Below are 13,569 nucleotides of genomic sequence, written 5' to 3'. Positions count from 1 at the left end.
ATAATAATATTCAAGATAATAACAAAAAACGGCAAAATTTCCTTAAAATTACCAATTCAGGACAGTAACCTAACAACGGGTTATCCGATCCATGTGAAAACATCAGGGCAGATAGATCTTGAATTGATAAACAATTAAACCCTGTCAGATTTTCTCTTAATGCTTCGGTTTTTGAGTTATAAGCCAAAAACTGCATTTTACCCCTATGTTCTATTATTAGCCGTGGTAGTCATTTTGGTTGATTGGCCAGGTCACGTCACACATTTTTTAAACAAGTTACCCCAATGATGACTGTGGTCAAGTTTAGTTTAATTTGGCCCAGTTGTTTCAGAGAAGAAGATTTTTGTAAAAGATTACTAAGATTTACGAAAAAATGGTTAAAAATTGACTATAAAGGGCAATAACTCCTTCAGGGGTCAACTGACCATTTTGGTCATGCTGACTTATTTGTAAATCTTACTTTGCTGAACATTATTGCTGTTTACAGTTTATCTCTATCTATAATAATATTCAAGATAATAACCAAAAACAGCAAAATTTCCTTAAAATTACCAATTCAGGGGCAGCAACCCAACAACAGGTTGTCCGATTCATCTGAAAATTTCAGGACAGATAGATCTTGACCTGATAAACACTTTTACCGCGTCAGATTTTCTCTTAATGCTTTGGTTTTTGAGTTATAAGCCAAAAACTGCATTTTACCCCTATGTTCTATTTTTAGCCATGGCGGCCATCTTGGTTGGTTGACCGGGTCACGCCACACATTTTTAAAACTAGATATCCCAAATATGATTGTGGCCAAGTTTGGATTAATTTGGCCCAGTAGTTTCAGAGGAGAAGATTTTTGTAAAAGATTACTAAGATTTAGGAAAAATGGTTAAAAATTGACTATAAAGGTCAATAACTCCCAAAGGGGTCAACTGACCATTTTGGTCATGTTGACTTATTTGTAAATCTTACTTTGCTGAACATTATTGCATTTTACAGTTTATCTCTATCTATAATAATATTCAAGATAATAGCCAAAAACAGCAAAAATTACCTAAAATTACCAGTTCAGGGGCAGCAACCCAATAACGGGTTGTCGGATTCATCTGAAAATTTGAGGGCAGATAGATCTTGACCTGATAAACAATTTTACCTCAGTCAGATTTGCTCTAAATGCTTTGGTTTTTGAGTTATAAGCCAAAAACTGCATTTTACCCCTATGTTCTATTTTTAGTTACGGCGGCCATCTTGGTTGGTTGGCCGGGTCACGCCACACATTTTTTAAACTAAATACCCCAATGATGATTGTGGCCAAGTTTGGTTTAATTTGGCCTAGTAGTTTCAGAGGAGAAGATTTTTGTAAAAGTTAACGACGACGGACGACGGACGCCAAGTGATGGGAAAAGCTCACTTGGACCTTCGGGCCAGGTGAGCTAATAATATCACCAACTGAAAAAGTAAGTACTGATAGTAAACATATTATCCGTTCAAAAAAGATTTTAAACAAACATGTAAAAAGAACAGAAGGAGCTGAGCGATTGAAACTTCATCAACATATGAGAAAGAATCAACACAAGACAGTGAAAAAACCAACAATAAACACACAAATACACAAGGTTTAATCGAACTTTAAAAATATTTAATACGTACATGTGTAGTATAGATTAGGCAAAAAAAAAAAAAAAAAAAGACCAAAAAAGACCAAAAAAAAAAAAACCAATACATTCAAAAAGATTTTATGTCGTATTGAATAGTACTATCGGTATCGTCAAAGAGTTTTTACAATATTTTGAATATAATAGTGAATCAGAACTAGACGAATTTTCTATATGTCTTTTGTAAATTATAGAAAAATATTAACTAAAATTGCGGTTAGTCAAAAATTCAATTATGAAAACAGTCGAAACTTTCACTTGGAAATAAACATTTTATTTGTTATCAAACAAAAACACAAATTCAGTTCATTTTTATCGATAGATAAAAAAACAATTCTGAAAAAAATAAGGTGTTGCTTAAATTTCGCGAGGTGTATATTTTGTTTCAGTAAACCTATTCACGCAGTTTGTTTCTTTGTCAACTGTGTGCTCCAATTTATTTATATTGTAGTCCTGTGGTGTTGAGTTGTCATTTTAATGTTATATTTCACATGGCTATAAAAGAGGGAGGTTTGGCATGCCACAAAACCAGGTTCAACCCACTATTTTTTCCTTTAAAAATGTCCTGTACCAAGTCAGGAATATAGCCATTGTTATATTATAGTTCGTTTCTGTGTGTGTTACATTTTAACGTTGCGTCGTTTGTTTTCTCTTATTTTTTAGTGTAAATTCATATTGCGATAAGACGTGTCACGGTACTTGTCTATCCCAAATTCATGTATTTGGTTTTGATGTTATATTTGTTATTCTCGTGGGATTTTGTCTTATGCTTGGTCCGTTTCTGTGTGTGTTACATTGTAGTGTTGTGTCGTTTTTCTCCTCTTATATTTAATGCGTTTCCCTCAGTTTTAGTTTGTTACCCCGATTTTGTTTTTAGTCCATGGATTTATGAGTTTGAACAGCGGTATACTACTGTTGCCTTTATTTATCTGCCAAGTATTGTTGTATCAATTAGCACACTGGTCTAGGTTTCGACAACCGAATTATTTTGTTCGAGTTAATCTACTGGTTGAAGTTTTAACAACTGAAATATCGTATTTCAGAAAACTACGTGTTTTAAGTTTGGCTAGCTATGTTAGTGCTCGGTTATCTAAATGATGCAGGTTGCATATAAGTTGCCTATATTTACAAATTTTGAGACAGATTTGCAATTGTATGTGTCAGACTGTTTATTTATATAAAGAAAAATAAGTGAATTAAAGCATTATCCAGATTCTTTGAACAAATATCAAATATTTGAATTTTTAAGAATCGATTTTTTTTTAACTTAGCCATGATGATGGGAGCTTTTAACGACCTTGACTAGCTATACAGCCCTTGTACGGTCGGCCTTTAAGGGGAGAGATAACTATAATAGTAAAATATTTACACTGTAATGATAGGGAAGTTTTTAATTTTTACTTGAAGCATAAACAATATATATATGCAAATTTGGGCAATTTTGCACGACTTATACAGCCTGAGAAAAAGCACGGTGACCAACAATTTTTATTATATTTAAAAAAAGCATAGGTAAATCTTCATTATGGCAAAAGTAAAACAAAATTCTAGCTGAGGAAATATATGCCGTTGGTCCACCAGTAAATCAACTGATACAAGCTTTCGATAAGTTATGTTCTTTCAGTAAACCTACGGGTGCAGGCGTCCGATTAGCTATGTTGTTTAAGTAAACCCATTGGAACAGGTCTCGGACAATCTACGATGTTTCAGTTAACCTGGAGACACATTATCTTGACAAGTATTTTTGTATAAGTAAACTCAGTAATACACGTGACTGACAAGGCATGTCGTTTCAGTCACTCAGAACTCTGACAAATATTATTTTAGTAAACCTACTGTTTCAGGTTTGACAACTGACAACTGAAATATATTATTTCAGTAAACCCTGTGATTCCGATTTCGGAAAAGCTGTTATATTTCAGTAAACTCACTTGTGCTAACTGCATATAAGTATTTTGATTCAGTAAACCAATCGACACAAGCCTTATCGTTTAAGTAAACCAATTGATATAAGTTTTGGACAAGTTATGTTTCTTTCAGTAAACCGACGGACACAGTTGGCCTCCGAGAATCTCTGTTCTTTTAGTAAACCCAATATAGCAAGTTTATGATAAGCTACGTTGTTTCAGTAAACACATTGATACAAATTAATGACTAGCTAAATAATTTCAGTAAACTCAATATTAAAGGTTGCTTAGCAGCTATATGTTGATTGATTTTTTTTGATACAGGTTTTGGCCCAGCATTGTTGGTTCAAATGTCAATATTCGATCGAACTTTTTATGTAAGAGTACACGATTTTCAAATATATTATGCATTAATCAAAATTTAAAGTGATTCAAAATTGAAATGTTTACCAGCAACTGCAAACAGAATTAAATTTTTTTTTTATTAATTTGTTGGCTAGTGTCTTTAAAAAAATATAAGATATCAAAAGTTGGTTAACATAATAAACACAACGGTTAACAACCTCTAATTCTTATAAATGAACAAATCACAGCAATTATTTGTCTGTTTTCGAAACCATCACAGATTTATATTTAATATAAACACATATGCTCTGTGAAATGATGTGAATATTTTAAATTACATTAGGTATCAAGATAAAGATCGTATTTAATATCTGGTAAATTGATATTATACTATTAGCATTTTAATGTGAGATACTAAATATTTTTTGGTGAAAATGTTCTATTTGTTACAAGGAATTTGATTGGTTAATGCTGATTTCAATCAAGATGAATGACAGTGTTAGGATGCATAATTTAGCGTGTACATCTTATAGTATCTTATCGAAATATAGATTTTCTTTAATTTTACAACAAAAAGTAAAGAAGATAATTTGATAATATTGGTTTATAGGACTAAAATGATGAGTTTTAAGGTAGAGTTCATTTTTTCACTTTAATATAAAAATAAGGAGATGTTTTATGACAAACATGAACGAACCACAACCACTAAACTACAGACTCCAGATTTGGGACAGATATAAGAAGATTTAGTATGACTTAGTGCCAATGAAAACACTCTCCATCCAAGTCATAATTGTTAAAAGTGGAATAGTTAAACAGGTTTGTGAGCGCTCAAACCTTTATCTAGTATGGGACAGTGGTGTAACAGTTCAACATAAGAACAAACTGTTAACGTTAAATCCCGCTGCAATTGTTTGCACCTGTCTTAAGTCGGGAATCTGATGTTCAGTAGTTGTCGTTTGTTTATGTGGTTCAAAAGTGTTTCTCGTTTCTCGTTTTTTTATATAGATTAGACCGTTGACTTTCCCGTTTGAATGGTAATTTTTGTGGCCCTTTATAGCTTTTTGTTCGGCGTGAGCCTAGGTTCCGTGTTGAAGACCGTACCTGGACCTATAATGGTTTAGTTTTATAAATTGTGACTTAGATGGAGAGTTTTCTTATTGGCACTCATACCACATCTTCCTATATCTATGTACAAAATCAGTTGAAAAATGCTCAACTCGTTGGGTGGATACAAATATAACTATATTTAACAAAATTACAGAGTGGACGTGTACGGGTACTTATACATCCCCTAAACAAAAAGACACTTAGTACAGATCTCGTCTTGATCTAGAGTACTCGCAGTTACTGACAGCTAGTTTAAAGTCAATAACAACTAATACAAAAATGTGTTATTGTTCCAAATTATTTGCTTAGCAATATACCGTTTATAAATATAACGTATCCGGCTATACCTTCCATATTTAACATAATATATATGAAGTAAATATTATTCATAAATGATGTTTTATAATTTTTTTAGAATAATGGATCTATCAATTTTGTCAGACATCATTTTAATATGATACAATTGCAATCTTAATCATAGATCTGTTAGAATGTAACACCATTGAATGAAAACAACAAATAAATAAATAAAATGAAATAAAATAAATAAAACAAATAAAATAGAAAAAATAAATAAAATAAATAAAATGGATGAAATAAAATGAAACGAAAGAAATAATTAAATAATAAAAACCAAATAAAAAATATATACCTAAATATAAAATTCGAACACGTATGTGAATAGAATCCCTCAAAGTTTGTTAATTCTCAAGCAGTAATTTTATAAAATCCGGCAACTACTAATTTTAAATAAAAAATCTATGAAAAATAAAAAAAATGAACAAATCTTTGAATATCAGTCAAGGGAAAAACATGTATAAAATTCTGAAGCGCTAACAGTGAAGAAAGCTCGGCACAAAATATTTATATTTCCCATATTTGTAAATGGCGAATTTCAAAAGGTGCTACATGTACAGATATATTTTGATTAATTCATAAAAATATGAAAATAAAAGAATTTGATTCTTTCATAAAATAAAGTTAGGTAATCGAACTTCAATCATGCACATTCACCCTCACTTTACATTATCTTTCCTTTTTTACTTTATTTTTCACCGTATTGGTACCTTTCATTTGAACAACAATATAATGTTTAATTTTGTTAGATTGTCTGTACAGCATTAATCTGTATCAGCATGGGTTTCTCAAAACGATGATATTATTAAATTTACAGTGATAATAAAAAAAAAATGGGGCCATGGGGGCGGAGGATACAAAGTGGAGAAAATAATAATGATATAATTAATACAATTATTCAATATGTCTTAATTTGGATGTACACGTAGTGTATATATGCTATTGATAAAACCTTAAAGGAAAACGGTTACTGTAGTAAAATCTTTTATAAAAGTGGTTTTTATTGTAGATTCTTGAATGGATAGTTGTATTATCATTCATTGTTAGCCGTCTTCAAGTAAGTAAATAAAACTATTCGAGCAAGAAGATGTGGTATAATTGCAAATGAGACCACATTCCATCAGATATCATTTTTTCTTCTTCAATTCTTGACTTACTTGACTTATCTTGACTTATCTGAAAAAACCTTTAATACTAGTATGTAGATAGAAACTCAAATTAGCATAATGATTAGCAGGACTAGTTCTATAAATAAATCAGATAGCCGGAATAATCAGTCGACTTCATATTGGAGTTTTTGCTCTTTAATGAAAAATTTTATCATTTTTTTTTAAAAAGTTGTTGGCCTATTATTTCGAAAATTTTAAAAGATAGATATACATTTTGAATAGCAAATATGATCGACAAGACAAGATCTACAAATAATTCAAATTCTGCCGAAATCTAAACCTTTTTTTGTGTTTTGATCGTAAGCTAAAGAAGACAGATAGAAACAAACCAAAGACAAAATTATCAGCCATACAAAATCAACAAAATAAAGAGGGTATTTGTCATGAAGTTGAACTAGTACATTCTAGTCTACACTGTTTTAGAGAGTTCATTGATGATCTTTACAACCTCTAATTTGAATATCTGAAAAGAAAAGCATATTAGCAAAATTTCCTTTTCCGTCACTGCAGATTATTTAAAGTCTGAATAACCATTTGAATATAATTTAACACCCATTTACACAATGTGTTAGGTCTCTTCCCACAGGATATGCCCCTTATTCTTTCTTTCCATTATCAATGGGTGCTTTCACAGCAACCCACTCTTACAATTCCAATTGCTACCTCACTGACGCATTACGTATGTTTCTTCTAAAATGATTTAAACTATGAACTATGTTGAAATGAGATGACCTGTTGAAAAATGTATGACTTAAACTGATCACAATCCTTTTTTTTTTACAGATTTGCTGCTCAACTAGAACACAAGAAGGTGAGAACAAATAAAAAAGAAATACAAATTATAGGGATAAAAAATATTCAAATTAAATAAATTTATAAAAGATAGTATCATAAAAAAGAGTCGTATTATACTATCTTCTGTTATTTCACTATTTCGGAGGTTGAATATTAGGATATAATACTTCAAAAACCTGTTTAACTGATCGACTGATTTGCTAGTTTTATGTCAGTTAATGTTGCAATCATTGACATGTGTATTTGCTTGTCTTTCAATGTTCACACAGCGACATATAAAAAATCGAGGAGCAAGTGATGAGAGCATATTTTAATAAGATTGCTTGTCTTTTTGTTAGTACATGTAGCAATCATTGACAGGTGTATTTGTTTGTCTTTTGTCAGTACATGTAGCAATCATTGCCATGTGTATTTGCTTGTCGTATGCCAGTATATGTAGCAATCATTGACATGTGTATGTGCTTGTCTTTTGTCAGTACATGTAGCAATCATTGCCATGTGTATTTGCTTGTCCTTTGTCAGTACATGTAGCAATCATTGCCATGTGTATTTGCTTGTCTTTTGTAAGTACATGTAGCAATCATTGGCATGTGTATTTGCTTGTCTTTTGTCAGTACATGTAGCAATCATTGCCATGTGTATTTGCTTGTCTTTTGTCAGTACATGTAGCAATCATTGGCATGTGTATTTGCTTGTCTTTTATCAGTACATGTTACAATCAATAATTGACATGTGTATTTGATCGACTTTTGTCAGTTAATGTTGCACTCATTTACATGTTTAATTGCTAGTCATTTGTCAGAACATGTACCAATCATTGACATGTTTTGTTGTCTTTTGTCAGTACATTTTGCAGTGACGCACACATTTATATATACCTGTCCTATGTCGCCAGGGATTTTCTCTAGTTTTATCGATTTTTTTTTTCATTTGAGGAATTTCTTTATTATGAAGATGCCAAATTAATTCGGTCTGTTTTCACAATTTTCTAGAATAGATTGAGAACTATGGCTTGACGTAATTAATAGACGAATCCATTTTCCAGACCTTATATTGAACTCTAAATGTTTTTGTTGTGTATAGATGCATCAATAATCATTAGTAATATTTGGCTTTTTAAAACGTCTCATTAATTACCAGAACTCATATTCAACTGATGAGACATATTTGTGACAAGTGAATTTTGTTCCTTGAATCTCGTTTTTAAAAGTAAATAGATAAAGGCGATTTCTTAAATTTTTGAATAAATATGACATCAATTTCTTTGATCTCCGAAAGGATGTTTACGCTATAGAATTATCAATTAGCTGTGCTGATGACCGAAGTGACTTTTTGTAAAAACGCTAAATAGTGACAAGATTTGGGTGAAATATAATAGATCATTTTCCCTACAATACAGTACAAAGTATTAGTTTTTGTATCTTGTATTAGCTCAGTTTGTTTTTTTTTGCTATCTCAGATAAACATTATGCGGTGTGTATGTCATATTAAGTTCTCTTTTGAAGACAGTCATCAATCATAATTTAAGATTAGAAACATAGATACAGCAGCTGATTACCCGTGAAAATTATACTTAACTAATGGCACGGAAATGTACTATGGCATACTATCCACAAATAAATCACATATTTAATGACATTTAAGATAATTATAACTTTCTTATCCGATTTGAAATCCAATATAGCTTGAATTTTGTTTGAAAAATTGAAAATATATTTATAAGTTTTAGAATGAAACATTCAGAACAACTTTTTTCATCAAATATCGACATTTGATGTGAAGGTCATCAACATTTAATGTGAAAGTCACTGTTTTCCCAGTAAAAATTGTAACCATTTACGTACTTAGCCTTATCAAAAAAAAAAAAAAAAAAGATACTCGGGTAAAAATCATAACGGCTCCTTTTTTACTAGTACCTTAATACTATGTTTTTTATTGATTAATTACAAACAGGAATAACTGGCATTACCTATATTTAAATATTTAAGTTTCACAGGGTAATGTCTAATGAAATTTATGACAAAGTGAACACAATTAGTTACCTATTATTACTGAAAACTTAAATGTTTTATAAAGGGAATGTTCTTTTGGTACCATATTACGGTGTTTATATATTCCACATCGTTCGCTATGTCCATAGTGACGTTATAGATTTTAATTAGCGAAACATAAAAGGTGGAAAGCATATTTCACCTTAATGATAAAAAATTGAATGCTCAAAATGATCCAAAATATATATATATGATAAAAAGTAAAATCACAAAAATACTGAACTCAGAGGAAAATCAATTTTTCTCTTGTCAAAATCTAATCATCAACTGATTAAACGTCGTTTTTAATTTTATCGCCAAACCTGAAGGTTGTATGGTACATCAATTCATCAATTCTCCAGATAAAAAGAAAATCCTTTATAGATACAAACATTAGGGTCTGTCTGTCTGTCTGAAGATTGTATGGTACATCAATTCTCCAGATAAAAAGAAAATCCTTTATAGATACAAACATTAGGGTCTGTCTGTCTGTCTGTCTGTCGGTCGGTCGGTCGGTCTTTCCCTTTTCCCTTTTTTTTTACTTCTTTCTTTCTTATTCTAAAAATGCTAGAAAATTCAATGACAGTGACGCACTATTTCAACAGTATTGGTACCAAATGTAATAAAATGTTACCTACATTGTAAGTCCTAGAAACTTTTGGGGTGGAGTTTATAATTAAAGTTCTGTTTTAGCAACTATGAAATCGTTATAAATATTTTCGCTAGATATCTAAACTGAGGAGTTTTACAAGAATTACGTTTTCAACTTAAACATCTAACGTTTTACGATACCAATTTGGAGTTTGAATAAACTGTAGGAATTTAATTAACTTTTCCTTTGAAACTGTTAAAACCTTATTTTGTTTTCGTTTTTCCTTGGTTTTTTTACAATTGAGCAAATTCGTGCTACCTTACATAGGTAAACCTAGACACTGAATATATAACGCACATGTTTTCCTGCTATAAGTTTGTTATGTATACATTTCAGATAGAATGATTAAATTTATTTAAACAAAAAATCACGTTTTTCCCGTGAAAGATATTTTCTTTCCTTGTCTGCTTAATGTTAAAAACAAAATTATGAAGATGTGTAAAGAAATAAATGTAAACATATATACCATAAAGAATTATACCATCTTAAAGTGTTATGTTCGTGATCGGGTATTTACGATGGTTCTAACAAAGACGTCTTTATACAAACAAATTATATATTATTATTATTATACTTTAAGTTTCAAGTTTATATTTCATAAATACCACACCCAGTGTATGCGAAACAGTACAAAACAATATAACAGTTCAATGAAATGCAACGAGTTGAAGAACAACTGAAGAATGATGTCAGTATAAAATCCAAACAAGAAATTGTTACTAAATAAGATTTTTTCCCCCAAAATGTTAGTAATCAGTTTTAATAAGATTATTTTTCCATATGATTAATTATCACGCACAATTTCGAACGGTTTGATTTGTATATATATATAAAAATGAAAACAAATGAGAATTTAAGTTTTTTGTATACAAACAATTTTGATGGTCATAAATTTTCAACTGTGACCAATTACAGCAGGTATCATCTTATCGTCCCTTTCCTGATGTATTTATTAATAATGTGTTTATATTACAATGTACATAGCATCTAAAACGTGCATCAGTTTATAAACAAAATGATGGTGCACAAGAAACAGTGGTGCAATCTGGTATTTGCAAGAAAAATATAATTCACTTTTTTTATGGTTCTTATACAACTTCTGTCAGTCTGCATTTAATCTTAGTTCTTACCCCAAAGGATGTAGGTCTCATCTGAAATCTGGGACAAAATGAAATATTGTCATCATACTAGATTTTTTATAAATGAGAGGAAAAATTCTATATCAATGAACTCTTTGTGCAGACTTGTACCAGATTTTTATTTTGGACTCATACTTATGAATAAATTTATTAAATGATTTTTTAAGTTATAAGCACAGTCTCACTACAAAATTATGAACACATAAATCAACTATGAAGAACAAAGCTGGCACTATAAAATAACCAGCTTGATATTTTCTTTTATTTAATTCAGCATCATATATTTGTAAGAAACAAGACAACAACCTTGTTGTTAAATTCAGATTGGTGCGAAACAATGATACAATATACCAGATAGTAGGCCATACAGCTGCTGAGGCCGACCCAGAACTAAGTTCACCTGTGACGTCATGTGCCGATATCTCCACAGATAGTCAGAGGGACATCTATTATTTGAACGTTACTATTGATCTTATAACTTCTACATCAGATCCGTCATGCGGGGTATATACGGTAAGTTCAATATACTTTCAAATAAGATAATAACATGCTATTTGTCGAATCTGTGCTTTAGATTGAAAACAAAACCCTTTCATCAATGGGCAAAATAAGGAATATTTTACTAAAATGTCGGCTTATTTTACAAACAAACCAACAATGATATACAGCAACAAATTTTTGGCAAAATTTTACTGTTTTTATGTATAAATGGGTATGTTTTTATATTCGGTCAAAAGCTCCTTCAAGCTTGTGTTGAATACTTTAACTTATACCGAATCAAAATATTTGTCATGCCCCATTTATGGGCATTATGTTTTCTGGTCTGTGCGTTCGTTCGTTTGTTCGTTCGTCCGTTCGTTTGTCCGTTCGTCCCACTTCAGGTGAAAGCTTTTGGACGAGGTAGTTTTTGATGAAGTTGAAGTCAAATCAACTTGAAACTTAGTAAACATGTTCCCTATGATATGGTTCAAAATGACATTTCACTCAATTTCACCATTTTTCCGCAAAATTTTTGGTTTTAAGACAAAATACTTTTTTTCCCCTTATCGGTGACCTAAATTTTTTATTTGCTTTTTATATTACACAGTTTTGGACCAATTGTCACAGACAGTCTTTTTATATTCCGATAAAAATATATCTCCACCTCTATTTTCCCTATCATTTCATTGGAAAATTGTCCCTTTTACATACCTGTTTTAAAAGTAATATTTTGGGATTAAATGGTCCGGGACCCCCTATTTTTGTCGACCAATTTTATTTAATCTCTGTTAAGTTTAAAATAACAAAAAATACGACACTTCTAAAAGAAAAATTGGAATAGGCCCGAGCCACCTTAATCATCACTACAATATCTCTGAACTTCAATGGAATGGTATGAATGAAACAAGAAATATAACACAATCAAATACCATGAATGAGGAAAGAAAAACGACACGATCGAATGGCATGAATGAGGAAAGAAAAACAACACGATTGAATGGCATGAATGATGAAAAAAAAGAAAAACGACACGATCGAATGGCATGAACAAAGGACGAAAAACGACACGATCGAATGGCATGAACGAGAAAAAAAAAAGAAAAATGACATGATCAATTGGCATGAATGAGAAAAGAAAAAAAACACGATCGAATGGCATGAATGAGAAAAGAAAAACGACACGATCGATTGGCATGAGCGAAGAAAGAAAAGCGACATGAATATATGGTATGAATGAGGAAAGAAAAACGGCACGATGGAACGGCAAAAATGAGGAAAGTAAAACAACATGATCAAATGGCATGAACGAAGAAAGCAAAAGAACACGATCGAATAGCATGAACGAGGGAAGACAAACGACACGATCGAATGGCATGAACGAGGAAAGAAAAACGGCACGATGGAATGGCATAAATGAGGAAAGTAAGACAACATGATCGTATGGCATAAACGAAGAAAGTAAAACAACATGATCGAATGGCATGAACAAGGAAAGAAAAACAACACGATCAAATGGAATGAAGGAGGAAAAAACCGACACGATCGAACGGCATGAACGAGGAAAAAACGACACGATAGAATGGCATGAACGAGGAAAGAAAACAACACAACAAATGACATGAACAAAGAAAGAAAAAACGACATGATCGAATGGTATGAACGAGGAAAGAAAACAACACGATCGAATGACATGAACGAGAAAAGAAAACAACAAGATTGAACGGCATGAACGAGGAAAAAACGACACGATCGAATGGCATGCACGAGGAAAGAAAAACGACACGATCAAATGACATGAACGAAGAAAGTAAAACAACACTATCGAATGGCATAAAAGAGGAAAGTAAAACGACACGATCGAATGGCGTGAACGAAGACAGAAAACGACACGATCGAATGGTATGAATGAGGAAAGAAAAACGGCACGATGGAACGGCAAACA

Source organism: Mytilus galloprovincialis, chromosome 1 (assembly GCF_965363235.1).
Source record: "Mytilus galloprovincialis chromosome 1, xbMytGall1.hap1.1, whole genome shotgun sequence".
Classification (NCBI taxonomy): domain Eukaryota; kingdom Metazoa; phylum Mollusca; class Bivalvia; order Mytilida; family Mytilidae; genus Mytilus; species Mytilus galloprovincialis.
The sequence above is the reverse complement of the archived record's forward strand: the minus strand, read 5'-3'. Positions refer to the sequence as shown.